The following is a 14,787-nucleotide window of genomic DNA, read 5'->3' on the forward strand; positions in this document are numbered from 1 at the left end:
GCACAGAAGTTTAAAAGAATCAAGGCAGCCTTAGCTTCTTGTTCCAAAATGGATCTGATGGTATTCGTTACGGCTAGTTGGCTGTTTTAGTACCGTGAGAAGAGAGGAATGCAGACTGGGATGGGCAGATTATTTTTTATCATCTGATGACAATTCAGATTAATCATACCAAAGATGACATTCTATCAGTGCCAAGGGACCCATAACCTTGTCGGCACACAGAGAAACCCATAGTAAGGATTTCTAGTAAGCTGCAAGACCTTTCTCAGCTCACTTGAAAGCTGTTGCTAGACAAGACCGTGAGGCAGCTATTGGTTTTAAAGACAATGTAGTTTGGACAAAATGAGTGTTTCTGGGGTTACTTATTTTGCATGCTTAAAAAGACGGCAGCATCCAGCTAATGCTGTAATGGAACTCTTTATTCTACGCGTTCATTAAATATCAAAAAGAGGTTATGTGTATGGAATATTTCTGGGGAAGGCCGACCAACAGGGATAGTGAGTCCCAACTAGAGTTTTGGCCGATGAGCAGACTTCAGGACTAGATGAAGCACAGCTGAAATGGGACTCACTGAGCCAGGAGGAGGAAGACAGGCAGTGCCTAGCTCTCCAGTGAGCAGTTGGAGGGGACAGGCCTGGCATGAAGCATGAGGAAGCTGTTACTTGCACTATCAGATATAATGATTAAAATAGTCTGCCTGAATACAAAAGGGGTAAACAGTCCCACTTAGACATCGAAAATCTGGCGATTTATTTGGGAGGAGATTTATTTAAGGCACTTTTGTGAGGTACATGTGTTGGGTTAATGCCCAACACCAGCAGAATAAGGCGTTTTTAATGGGACCAGCTAAAGACAAACCTATGTAAAGTGGAGGAAGACTACAGAGATAATCCCTCAAACTGGCTCCTGAGGAAAGTCTCCACTGTTAACGGTCAACTGAATACCATTGCAACAAAAAAGTCTGAAATGTCCCTATTACAATTAAAACGTACAAACCATGAACAAACTAATAAAACCACCCATCCTAAGATGGAAAGGAGTTATATAGGAAAGATTCAACTTCCCAGTGGTAGGAAAGGAGTACAGGAGGAGCATAAGAAAAACTTCAGGAAACTAGCCTGATGAAGTTAGAGGAAATGAGGCTCCAACACAACCAATAACCCTAGCTTTTTATGCATCACCTAACACAAAACACAATAGGGCGTTTGTTCATAAATCCTTGGTTTTTACCTTGAAGGGCCCAAAAAAAACCAGGATGGATACTAGCTCTTTAATTGTAAAAAAGCATCTTTGAGGTGAAATCCATCACCTTACACTCCAAATATGCAACAGGAGAGCTTTTTAACATCCTTGTTAAATCCACAGACAATTGCAGAGGGGGGGGGGAGACATTGTACAACTGGGAGGAATAATAAGGGACCTCCTCTGGAAAACCAGAAAACATAAATCAACAGATCTACCAGTACCATGCTTTAAAACATGGTAATGCATAAACGCCTGCTTACAACCAACAACGTTCCCATCTCCTTACACTCACATTCATTTTAATCGAGTTTAAACTGGCACTGGAACCAGGGCCATTTGCAGCATGATATAAGGGCAAGTTAATTTTCCTGAGCACTCAAGATGTACAATTCAATATCCAAATTCAAGTTCCGCTGAATTTATCTGATGCAGTCACAGGTTGTTAATCCAAAATAAATCATCAACGAAAGTCCTTCAAATCACGGATAATATTTTATTTTCCTCTTTTCTGGATTCAAACTCTCCAAATTCCACATACAGAAGTCATTGGATTATTCAGCCAACACGTGTTTCGTCATGTTAATCATCTACACATCGACTTCGTCAGGGCTGAAATCACAATACAAATAAACATCAATGTAATTCATTTAAGATAACATATAAATCTAAACTCTAATATTTTGTGGAATCCCGTGATGAGCAGAAGAGAACCCGGCAAGAAAAACCAAGAAAAACATACACCCGATATGTGCACGTCTTCATTAAGCCATCACCAAATATTATGATTAAGTTTCAAGCATTCAATCCAAAGAAATTTTAATATATGTAACCTAAAAAACACTCATCCTCGTATCGAAAAAACATTTGCGGGTTAAAGTACCCCAAATAATGCCCCACAAGGGATCTGCTATCTCTTATCTTTATATTTTAGATGGTTGGCCCCATCATGAGTGATACCTCATTTAAGACTATTAGTCGCGTGTTACTCTATCTAATGATTTTTAGAGTAATTATAGACTCTAAGACACCACCCAAAGCAAGTCAACTTGGGTGCTTTGAAACAATAATCCAAGAAAATAATTATAAATTTTTTTTACCGTAATCCACATGTATCGATAAATTCACTTTTGAAATAATCAATCACTTCGTACTTCCAAATATGAAGTCAACAGACCCTGCAATTTAAGCAACCCAAAACCTCCAATTAGAAAAGTGTCTCAGGATAATTTATGAACCAACTTATATCACCCTTAGTTCTCCACCAGAAACTTACCCCACTCTTTAAGTATATTCTGAACAGGAGTCCTCACATATCATCCAACGTAATCGAGTCACCACACTCGCGATCTGTAATAGTGATCGAGTGTAAAAATAAATACTTCAGTATCTTTTTAAATACGTAATTAAAACTATTCAGTTTTATCTAATGGTTCTCACATAGGTGAAATCCTCGTACATACCTATATCTAGATTCGTGTTCGTCTATCCACGAACGTGTTCCCTGGTCTGGCGTTCTGCACCAGCGCCATATTGGAATTCCTATTTATATCCTCCCAAATCACACGCCATCTTGTAGTGGCTTAGTAAGTTGGTGCGCGAACGTACTTCCTAGTCGGCGTCCTGTCCGGGCGCCATATTGGACTCTTGTTAGTATTCCTACTCCTCAAGTGCCATCACGTAGTGGGTTTGTTAGTGTGTTGTATAATTAGATGTTACTCTTTCAATACGAAGCTATCTATTCAATCTAATTAGGGCTTACTTAAATCTATCTTCATAAATGTATAGTTTCATAAATGTATAGTTGTCATCTTGGGTTTGCGAAAATAACGAGGTCTCATTCATTCCACAGCATAGTAGTAGATGAAAATGAAAAGTGGGAGTTCAGGTGAGACATATAACTACATCCTCAAATTTTCACTTTTCTTGGTTTCAAAAGAAACACCAAATAGTTATTAACACATAGTCTCCGGTGTAAACAAAGGCCTACATTAATTATTTAAATACAATAGATTCAGGAAGTGGAGAGTATCAAATTCAATTCAAAATCTAAACATTTTCGCATAACACAGTTCAAGACATTCAATCATTGAGAGTCGTGGCTTTTTGCCACTTCTGAATAAACTGCCAAATACAGTTAGTAATTATATCATCACAGATTGCATATTACTCATCTCCCAAATAGTACTGGAACTCATGGTCATTGTTTAAACCTAGTTCCACAGCTTTAAGTCTCATCAACCACATAACCTCTGTCCTTCTCAATTTAAGTTGTCTGTTACCTCCTCTTGGGTGTGGGCTAATATGTTCAATCCCATGATAACTGAAGTTATGTCCTTCCCTGTCATCACAATTTTGGACAGCATGTGCCGCAATGGGATATCGAGTATCACCATTTTTCCACGCCCTTATATGTTCCATAATCCTGTCTCGAAGTCTACGAATTGTACTGCCCACATAGATTTTCCCACATGAGCAAACTAGCACATACACTACATACGTAGTATCACAGTTTATGAAACTCACAATGTCATATGTTCCAGAACCATTATAGCTAAAACTTAGAACCTTCTTCTGTGCCCACCTGCAAGAGCTGCAACGTCCACATTTGTGAAAACCCTTAGTCTTATTTGTCAGCCAATTATCTGGTCTCATATTTGGGTAGCTCGAACTGACTGCATTGGCCAGGGTTTTTCCCTTTCTATAGGTAATACTTGGTCTTTCCCCTATATAGGGCATCAGATCCTTGTCTGTTCTCAATAAATGCCAGTACCGATTCAATATGGAAAAGAGTTTATGACTATCCATATTGTAATTTGTAATCATTCTTACTTAATTTATAATTATTTTCTTGGATTATTGTTTCAAAGCACCCAAGTTGACTCTTGCTTTGGGTGGTGTCTTAGAGTCTATAATTACTCTAAAAATCATTAGATAGAGTAACACGCGACTAATAGTCTTAAATGAGGTATCACTCATGATGGGGCCAACCATCTAAAATATAAAGATAGGAGATAGCAGATCCCATGTGGGGCATTATTTGGGGTACTTTAACCCGCAAATGTTTTTTCGATACGAGGATGAGTGTTTTTTAGGTTACATATATTAAAATTTCTTTGGATTGAATGGTTGAAACTTAATCATAATATTTGGTGATGGCTTAATGAAGACGTGCACATATCGGGTGTATTTTTTTTTTGGTTTTTCTTGCCGGGTTCTCTTCTGCTCATCACGGGATTCCACAAAATATTAGAGTTTAGATTTATATGTTATCTTAAATGAATTACATTGATGTTTATTTGTACTGTGATTTCAGCCCTGATGAAGTAGATGATTAACATGACGAAACACGTGTTGGCTGAATAATCCAATGACTTCTGTATATGGAATTTGGAGAGTTTGAATCCAGAAAAGAGGAAAATAAAATATTATCCGTGATTTGAAGGACTTTCGTTGATGATTTATTTTGGATTACCAACCTGTGACTGCATCAGATAAATTCAGCTGAACTTTAATTTGGATATTGAACTGTACATCTTGAGTGCTCAGGAAAATTAACTTGTTTTGTAGACCTACTGGGTAGGTTGTGTGGTGTGTTGGTGACTACACCCTTCCTTAGGAGCACCGATAAGATACTTTGGAAATTTATACTAAACCCTTATTTGCAGAGCGCCCTTTTGACCTGGGTTACCAATCGTTTGTTATGATATAAGGGCAGATGTCTGACTAATTCTCTGGGGTGGGGGAGATTAAAGAATTCTATCGGTGAAATCTGAACTTTAATCTAGGAGTCTGAAATGTTCCATTATACACAAATTTGACACTGGGCAAACCACCTTCTAATCAAAGAAGTCACTAAAGAAATGACAAACATTAAAAAGTTGTGGTACAACAGAGGTAATTACCACAATAATAATTGATTGCTTGAAGCTTCTTCATGCAATATTAACCAACACAGAAATATGTGATCTACAGCAAGAGAAACTAAGTAATCTCTAAAGTACACAAGCTAGCTCGAAATTGGGAGGTTTCTTCAAGATTGTTTATCTAAGCTTATACTGGAATACGGCTATTATTAATGCTGAAATACATTCTGCATTTCTTTTTAACACTACATGAGGCAGTAACTGATGAATTGAACACTCACAACCATGTCCCACTCAACAAACTGTATTCTCAAACATTTAAAGTGATACTGCAGCACTAAGCATTCTATGCATGCATTAGGGACAATTTCACAGCTAAAGTTTAGAAAAATATGTGGTGATGAGGAGCATGTAAAGTGCTGTCTATCAGGTCATCGGTTAGCGCTTCACACAACAAAAATATAAACAGCACTACTTTTAGACAATATGTTTTCAGTGTCAACTATTTCACTCTAGGAGTTAAGCATAGTCAATTGTTCTGAAAAACATTCTATAACAGCTTTGATTCTCTTTCCTTGCTCATTTATGATGTATATGAAATGTATGGTTGCACTTTTCACGCAACTACAAAGGCAAGAAACTCAATGTTGTTTAATACTTGAATTTTTGTTCAAAGGATTTTGGTAAATCCATACAAATCACAAAACAACATATAAGCAATTTTACTGTTGATACAACAAAATGTAAATGAGACAAGTGCTTTGCTATTTTTAACGTTAAAAAAAAACTTCCAAAACAGTTAGGATTCAAAATTCTCCCAAATAACCTAGGTAGTTCCAAAAGGTATCTCCCTCTTGACTTGCATTTGTCATGAAAATATGTAGACACCCCAAAAGTAAACTAGAGGCATTTCCTAATATTTATCCTCACATTCTAAGACTTCTCCCCATAAAACAAACTTTGACGGGACCTGCTACATCACATTTTCTTTTTAAACAGTCACTTAAATTAAAGGTTGTCACAGCAACGTGTACTTCATAACTTTCTAGAAGCAGGTAATTGGGTCAACCTTTTTTTTTTTGAAAGACCGCCTATCAATATACAAGAATGAATTTTGCTTACCATGTTGGTGCATCTTTCCAAAAGAGAACAAACGGTTTTACAGTACCTCTCCGACCATCGGTGTCTCTTCTCAAGAGAGACATTTTCCAAAACGGCAAGAGGGTGAGATGGAATAAAATCTTATGTCCCACCTTATATTTAAAGGATGATACAGATTTGCTACATTTGAGATTGGGGGCACAAAGTGATTGCACTTATATATAGCCACTAAAGAAGTTTCTCATACTGCCTGGGGGTCTGGTCCTCACTTGACTGAGGCGGTGAATATTTTATATGCAATTTTTAAGCTGATAAGATCAATATAATGAGATTGAGGTTTTGCACGTTCACAACATAGAGGCTTCTTTACCTCTGGTGTGCATCAACAAATATTTTCTATGCAGAAGTCAAATGTATGCACAAAAAACGAAACTGCATACAAAAACGAAAGGTGGTTCACGAATTCAGTTCTGCATAAAGAGGCTATTAACAATGCAGGAATGCAGCTAGACCAGAAGTTGGTCCACATTCGTAAATAAAGTTGCTTGTAGGAGCACTAAGACAAGGATCCTAGGCAGCAGTCATTAAACTGAAATGCAATAAGCTGAATCTAGGCGTAGTTAACAACTTCGAAAGTGGAAGTTGTAAAGCAAGCGTGGAAATGTGTTCCAAAATCTTGCTATTTCCGTGTTTGGTGGAATTTCCTATCAAAAGTGAGGAGGGGCTATGGGACTTTAACTTCTGATAGTAATGATTGAGTATATTATATCCAGTTTGGATTAGGCAAAGCAGACGCATGCCAGAAATTAATGAGAAACATTTATACAAACAAGATTTTAAGCAGGTAATTACTGCAAGGGATAAGTGAACTGGGTAAACTGTTGTAAAGCTGCAGAATGTGTAGGCATATACCTAGTCTGCTCAATAGTTAAGTCTTTATTGAAACGTGGGCCACAAAACAAAAGGACTACAGGGGTGGCTCTGAAAAGAAAATCAGTGCAATTATGTTACAGCTAACCTCCCGACTGTACTCAATGCAGTATCCTCTGGCATGATGTGGTACAAATAATTGATGTATAGGGCACTTCCACCTACAACAAAATCCATTTTTTGTAAAGAAACAAACGAACAAACATGCGTCAAGGCCCACAATTTGGCATTAGCATTTAAGTAATGTGTCATAAGTCAACCTGACACTGATTCTAGTAATGAAAGCAATATTACGAATCCTTATCAGTACTTGAAGTCCAACATGAGCAAAAAGGGGCAACAATATTTGGTGGGAGATAGGAAAACGACTGGCGCATGACCCCAAAAATGTTATTGGAAACAGATATTTGAGGTGAACAGGAGCTAAAATGAAATCCTACGAACACACAAAGACATATTCATTGACATTGTCAGGAGGCTGAAAGGAGGTTATGAGCACTGCGTAAAAGTGAAAGCATTAACAATTCTCGTGCAACATCTAGTTTTGAGCCGTACCAATGGTGTTTAGGGTTCAAGTAAAAAAAAATGTATGTTGGGATTGAGGACTAAATGGAGGCTACAGAATGGCTTTCATCAATAGTAATACTGAGGTAGAACAACTTCAGACTTGTGGTCTGATTTAGATTTGGTGGACAGGTTACTCCATCACAAAGGTGACGTATATCACCTCTGATGATATATAAATACCATTGTATCCTATGGGATATATATTTTGGAAGATGGGATATCTGTCACCGTTGTGACAGAGTAACCCATCCGCCAAGATCTACATCAGGCCCTTAGATTCTGTGTAGACATTTGCCCACATAAACAAAAATGTAAAGAGAGATAGATACGCACTGCCCAAAATAAAAGTAATGTTTCTCATGTTGCAGGGTGTCCGGTAAATTGGATTTACAATCCGTTCACAACCAAATAAAGTTACACTCAAAGTCTCTCCTTTTTCTTTAAAACAGAAGAAATAAACCGATTTAAGGGGTTACCCTTCCGTCTAGCTAGTGTTATCTTACTATTTCAGAAATTATGTGGTAGTTTGTTTAAGCAACACAATAATATACAGTAGTTTACAAGAGGATTTGTTAATGGATGACTACAGTAAAGATGAACATAAAGTTTTAGAAAATGAACAGTGAAAGCTCCCCGAGGTAGGACTCGTACTCAGAAAAAAGAAGAGGATTTTTTTTCTTAAAAGAGGGCGAATTCTTAGGGCATGTAATATCTGAACACCGACCTAGGCCCAAACGTGTCTTGTTTAGAGCAATAAAAGACATGCACAAGCTGGTAGAGACCAATTAAGATCTTTCAAGGAATTTACAATACACTGTTTCAAATGTGTTAGAAAAGTATTTAGAGTGATCCTTCCATGGATTACTGAAGAATGGGCACTCATTTGAGAGATTTAAGAAGTAAAAAATACTTGAGGTAGTGAAGAAACACAATAGAAGAACCAATTGTAATGCCCTTTAACAAGCAGACCATTCTCATAGTGAACACAAGAAAGTATGGCCTAGCGGAGTATCAGGACGGAAGCTTGAAGAAACGGTCAGTCATGGTCCAAGAACCCTCACTGACCTTGAAAGAAAGTATGGGATGGCAGGGGGAATCACTTGTATGTGCTTAGCTGGCTCTTCTAGTATACTTGTAAAACCAACTATTTCACTTTCACACCAACTACAAGTCCCTCTTGATAGGCTAGTAAGCAAGTGAGGAGAAAGCCACAGAGGTTTGGAGAGTATAGTGATGCCTTTCATATCGACTATATCTTCCACCTAGGTTGGTGAATCTTCACAGGGAGAAAAATCATAACATTTAGACTTCTGTAAGGAGTCTGCAACTGGCTTAGTCCGTTTGGAGCTATAAATAAAACTCCTTTAACTCTTCAAAGTGTGCCTTTGCTTCTATATCGTCAAGCTTCATTATGAAGAAACGATAGAAGTGAATGGAGGAACACAATCAATAATGTCTGTACAGCTAGCTCTTTTACGGATGCACGGCCCCCTTAAATACACTCCAACATGAAGAGTCTGAAGCTACCAAATCAGGGTGCCTTAATTCTTGTTTTTCAAAAACATTTAATTTGCACTTTTTTTTTTTTAACAGTGAGAAGGTGATGAGTCACATGTATGCATTTATATATCACTTAGTCGTATATATCATCCTTAGTCTATTTCTACACAGCTATGGACGGTTGTAGCAAAGTAGTAGGAAACACACCTTAATATACGCGTTTTATATTTCTGAGGTACAAGGGTGATCCAAAATAAGGGCTATTATCTTTAGGGTGTATTTTTGGAGGGTGGTGAACGACATTTAATTGTATTATGCCTATTGGGGGAGATGTTTATGCCCACGGGTTTTAAAGCTGTACGGGGTGGTTATATATATATATACACATGTGATCAAGGCTATCTCTAGCCGAAACGCGTCATGGCGGACTGGTGCTGGGCTAAATACTAAATAAAATCAAATTTGCACCACTTTGGGTCTCGCTGGTTCCTGTGTGTCGGTGTGGCTGACTGCGCTGTACTACCCTCGTTGGGAACTGGACATACCTTATATATATATATATATATATATATATATATATATATATATATATATATATATATATATATATACACACATATACATACATCATTAACTCCGATCTCCTTGCTCTGTATGTTCCCTCAGATGCCAGGTAAGAATATATATATAATTTTTTTTTTTATGTGTACTACAGACTAATATTTCATGAGTTTTAAGGGGAAAGATGCAATCAGTGTTTCATGTTAAATGTGTATGTTAAATTTATCATGGAGATGCTACGTTATTCTCAGGTGAATGTGTACATTCCGAAAGTGATGGGTGGCAGTAAACCAGTAATGTTTTAATTACAAGTACGTATTAGATTAATCGCGGTGGTGGGTCGCTATTAACTTTTTGTGTGTATATTCTAGTTGCCTTTGGAAGGGGGTGTCACTTATTAACTGTTACATAGACAGCTGATTTTAGTTGAGTTTCTCTACCTCCTGCGGCACTTTCGGAAATTGCATCCTATTATCAGTTAAATGCAAGGCTAATGTGCGTTACTATTATTTAATTCTGGCTTTTCGGAGATGCCGAGTGTTATAAAATGATGCATTTATATCCTGAGGTAGGAACCCCGGGATGTGGCTCCAGTAAATGAATGGGCCGTTCTGACCGCCACAATACTGGTTTAAGAGTCAGAAGGCAAGAGTTTTCCGAAATGGGGTTGAGTTTGGAAACGAGCCCCAAGACCCTCGCTTTGCGGCCCATTGAGCTCCATTGACATTCTCCTCCTCACCACAAAAATCCAACATGGCCGTCAGACCTAGAGGAGCGAGGCCCCACCCACATCTACCGCTCCAGCTTGCCACTGGCTGCTTCCTTTACGTCCTCCCTCTCCTATTGGCCGCACTGGCGGCCGCTCACGAGCAGCAACGCTCGGGTCCCAGGATGTTCTGCCTTTCAAGATTGTATGAGGCAACACATAAACATTTCCCTGGCAAGGCCCACCCCCCTCCCGCGCCTGGAACACAGGGGGCTGAAAGGGTACTTAGGTCCAAGGATATACCATAACAGTGCTTGAATATGAGATCAGCGGGAGGAGTGTACATAACTAGCAGCGAGATCCGATCTCGGAGTTCCCGTCCGTTACTCACAACAACAGATGTCCCTAACATAGGGGCTCAACTGCTGCACCGCCCCCTCCCACGATATTATGCATGCCAATTGAGCTAATTCAGGCCAGGAACTCCCAATTTTGTAAGCCACAAATGTTTACATTTTTTTCTGTATCTCGCCTGAAATTGCCCGTTGCTGTAGAAGTCAGAGGTAAATACATTATCCCGATTATTTCTTTAAAATGTCCCACTTAAGTTTTCTTAAATGTAGGCATATACCTGCTTCTCTTACTCCCGGTTAGTCACTACTCCGCTATACAGACCCCACTCTCCCGCACGACCCTCAATTAGTCATCCCACCAGTAAAATAACCCATACTGTTCTTCCTCGACTCCTATGGATAATGGGTGTTGCATCCTTACTATCAGTGATGGACCTCTAAAACCAAACCACCCCTACCCGCCCCAGCGGCCCCACCTTCTAAGAGCCTCTTCCTTTGGTAGTCCGTTACTTGAAAATATTTCTGAGTTACATTTAATACAACATCTGTGCCTGGCTCGTGTCCCAACGCCCCATCCAAAATTACGTAGTAGTAAAACCACTAAATAACTGTCAACTGCTTCTAAAATAAACACGCGTGAGGACATGTCCACTTACAAAGCTCTTTGTCAAACAACTAACCCATTCCTCCAAACGATTTTCTACTCATGGCATGCAGCAGTCCGCTTCCCATTGGTTCAACCACGCCCCCCTTTCTAGCAAAATGCAAAAAGTGCACGGAAAATCTATTTTAATTCTATGACCCCTTAATCAGTTGAGCACGTATTATCCCACAGTATATTTTACCTACAATAACGTATTTTGTATGGGCACACAAATTAAAAACATTTTAGAATACGTTAACTAGCATGTTCACAAAAATTCAGGCACCATTTCCCTTCCACCGCCTTGCACTCGGGAAGTCAGATGATTTCATGAAGTCCTTGTCCCCCTCACCTCTTCATGTAGTGAAAATGCTTGGGTTGGGTATTGTGGGTTGCTAGACATGCTTTCTCAGAGTGCCCTACTGCTGTGTACGATGTCTCTAAAAACAGTACTCTTGCATTCGACAACAAGACAGGGCAAATCTATTGCATTAGACAGGGCAAGGGCCTTCAGTTGAGGATTGGAAATAACAGAGGGCGTGGTGCCTGCTGTCAGGGGAACGAAACACCATTAATTGTAAGGGCTGAGATGGTCGCTAGTGTTCACGAAAAGGGTATGTGGCTGCAAGCAACCTGTAAATTAGGGAGGGAGGAAAAAAACCTGCCGGATCACGACTATCCCTGCAGACCCGGTAGAATGACTGCGCCGAAAACATGGTGACGGAGCCACAGCACCCTTTAACGAGTGGCGAGACTGTTCCTCGCCTTTCAAACAGGAGAAGCCTACATGGAGGTCTATCTCTGGGCCCCCAAAGTGGAACGGGGTCCTATAATTTTGGAAAGCTGCTACTAAATTGCTTTCAAAGTGACAGTAATTTTCTAGCACAAGCCAAGTGCGAGAGCGGACTGTTGTCGGCTCTCCATGGGTGATAAGTCGTGAGTTGTACTCTGAATTAAAGTTATACTCCCTCCTCCCCGCACCTTGCCATCGCTGAAGACATTCTGATGCCATTGGTTAAGTGGTTGTCCCGGCAGAGAGCGGTTTTATGAAGTACAGTGCCATGGTGTGGGCGTGCCCCAGTCTGTCTGATGCCTCACGTGTGCTCTTGGCAGTGCAGCAGCCCTAACACCGGCGGGTGGGGGTACTGGGGAGATTTAGGTCTGCCCTCCTTTCCATCTATTGTAACTTTTCCACTAATGTACTCCTCCAATTAGTACCTCTTCCCGGTGGGGAAGCAGAAGAGGAGTTAGCAGTTACAACCTAGTAGGGAGACTGTCCACAAGCCTCCGTTTTTCGCAAGGCTACCGGGACTTTTCTAGAGCTCTGTGCAGCCTAAGGGGGTGTGGCGAGATCTGTACTTGAGACTGGGCGTTCTTCTTCCAGCTTTTCAACACCTTAAACTCTCACATTTTCTTCCTAAAGCGCTATTTCTAGCGGTGGGGACGAAAGGGATCTTTGCCCCTCTGCAGCCTTTGGGTGCCAGCTCCTCCAAGCTGGCACCCAAAGGCGGAAGGTCCCTGCCACCCTTCCAACATATTATTTTCAGTTTCTTCCCCCTTGAACTCACTTGTTGTTGGTCTGCCCTTCTTGGGTGATGCTCTTCACCCCCTCCGCTGCTGCTTCCGCTGCCCCGGACCCTCCATGCTTCTTTCCTTGGGTTTGTTTTGTTTATGTCCTACCTGACGGGTTCCCGGAAAGCGCGTGACTCCCCTGGTCACGTGTGACTCTACAGTCCAATTGCAAGACCCCGGCAGCAGGCGTGGGCCAATCACGGGCCGCCTGCAACATGGGCAGCCAATAGCAGCCCCCTTTCCCGGATGTCCAATGCGTGCTTTGGGAAGAGCCAGGGAGCAGATCACAAGCTCTGCAAGTTTTTTTATTCCACATTTTTTTTTCATTAATTATTCGCTAAAGGCAACCGAAGACGCTTTTAAGTTGTTTTATATTTTGCTTGTAGGTAATAGTCCGTTGCCCAGGCATTACGCGGACATTTAGGCTCGAATTCATTCAATGTTTACCAAGTTCTATACAAATAGTTCAACAACCGCTTTTTTTATTTTTTATTCGTTGGATTGTTACATGTGTGATATTCATAGTCTGAATTCATGTTTATATTTGTTGTAATTGTTTCGCTTGAACACACACCTCTCACATTTCTTGATCCATCACACTGCTAAAGCACTGAATCTCATAACACAATAACATACATACACACATGCCAGCATTTAAGAAGAGGAGAGTGGAAGTCCTGAAAAAAATATGTGAGGATGTATTTCCCCCTTTGAATTCTATTAAAGCAGAGGCAATTTCAGGTAAGATACAGCCAAAAGAAAGCCATTCTTGTTTTTAACATTTTCTGACTCAGGTCTATGTGCAAGTATGCAGTAACCACACCTTGGTGGTCATCATGGGAAACTAGGGTTACTACCTGTTTTTTTTACCTGCCAAGCCTGTATTTTTAAACCAATGCCGGTAATAATATTGAGAAAAGCAGTAAAATCCAGTAATTTTACCTTTCCCAATCCTATACCAAAAATAGCAAATACATAAATTAATTGTTTAGAAAGTTTTTGAGAGCTGGCAAAATCGTTTAGGAAACAATGGTTAGAGCAAACAGAGGAATAATTACTGTGATAGAAAATAATCCTGATTTTTTTACACAAATTAGTTTTTTACTGCCAGCTATTGTCTGTTCCAGAACAGCAAAAAATAAGAAAATGAGCTGTATTTCTTTGTAAGAAAGGTAGCATCCATATGCATGATACAAAAATATTTCCCACGGAGGGTCAAATCAAAGACGATACACCTCAAACCACCCACTCTAAATGGTGTAGTGTGCTACCCAGGTAGGCAAGTGCTCCAATTCTCCACACAGACATGGTCGTTCTGGGACAGAAAATAGGCCAAGGCATCAAAATAAAAGTCGCCCTCATTAGTGAATTAGAAAGCTAAAAAAGTGGAGCATGTTTGCAAATTGGGGATGTTTTGAACTTGTAAACGTTGAATAAGTGTTCTGCAAGGAATGTAAGACTGCTTGAATTTGAGCTTGCTCCAGACAATGTATGATTTAGTATCAGAGAAATCAACTGTAAAAATCACCCCAGCAGACTATAAAACAGGTCCACATACTGCCAGAAAAACTGCCCCACACACTGACCGGTCACATCAGCCCATTGGGTACTACCCGATTGCCCTATAGGCCATGTTCGACCCTGCATGTAGGGGGAGTAAGTGCACTATAAATGTCATACAATACAATACATGTATTACTCTCATGTTGGTTTCAGAACCTTAGGTATTCCAGAGTTCTTTAAAGT

General features: G+C 39.9%; 1 protein-coding gene across 1 annotated transcript in view; it reads right to left on the reverse strand.

The window, feature by feature from the left end:
• CREBRF (CREB3 regulatory factor) overlaps nucleotides 1-13,182 on the reverse strand; it is a 422,767-nt gene extending 409,585 nt beyond the window's left edge. The window contains exon 1 of the mRNA XM_086931577.1: nucleotides 13,038-13,182. The gene's annotated coding sequence lies outside the window, so the exon portion shown is untranslated. The remainder of the gene's footprint in view (nucleotides 1-13,037) is intronic.
• Nucleotides 13,183-14,787: the final 1,605 nt, after the last annotated feature.

Source organism: Lissotriton vulgaris, chromosome 7 (assembly GCF_964263255.1).
Source record: "Lissotriton vulgaris chromosome 7, aLisVul1.2, whole genome shotgun sequence".
NCBI classification, from domain to species: domain Eukaryota; kingdom Metazoa; phylum Chordata; class Amphibia; order Caudata; family Salamandridae; genus Lissotriton; species Lissotriton vulgaris.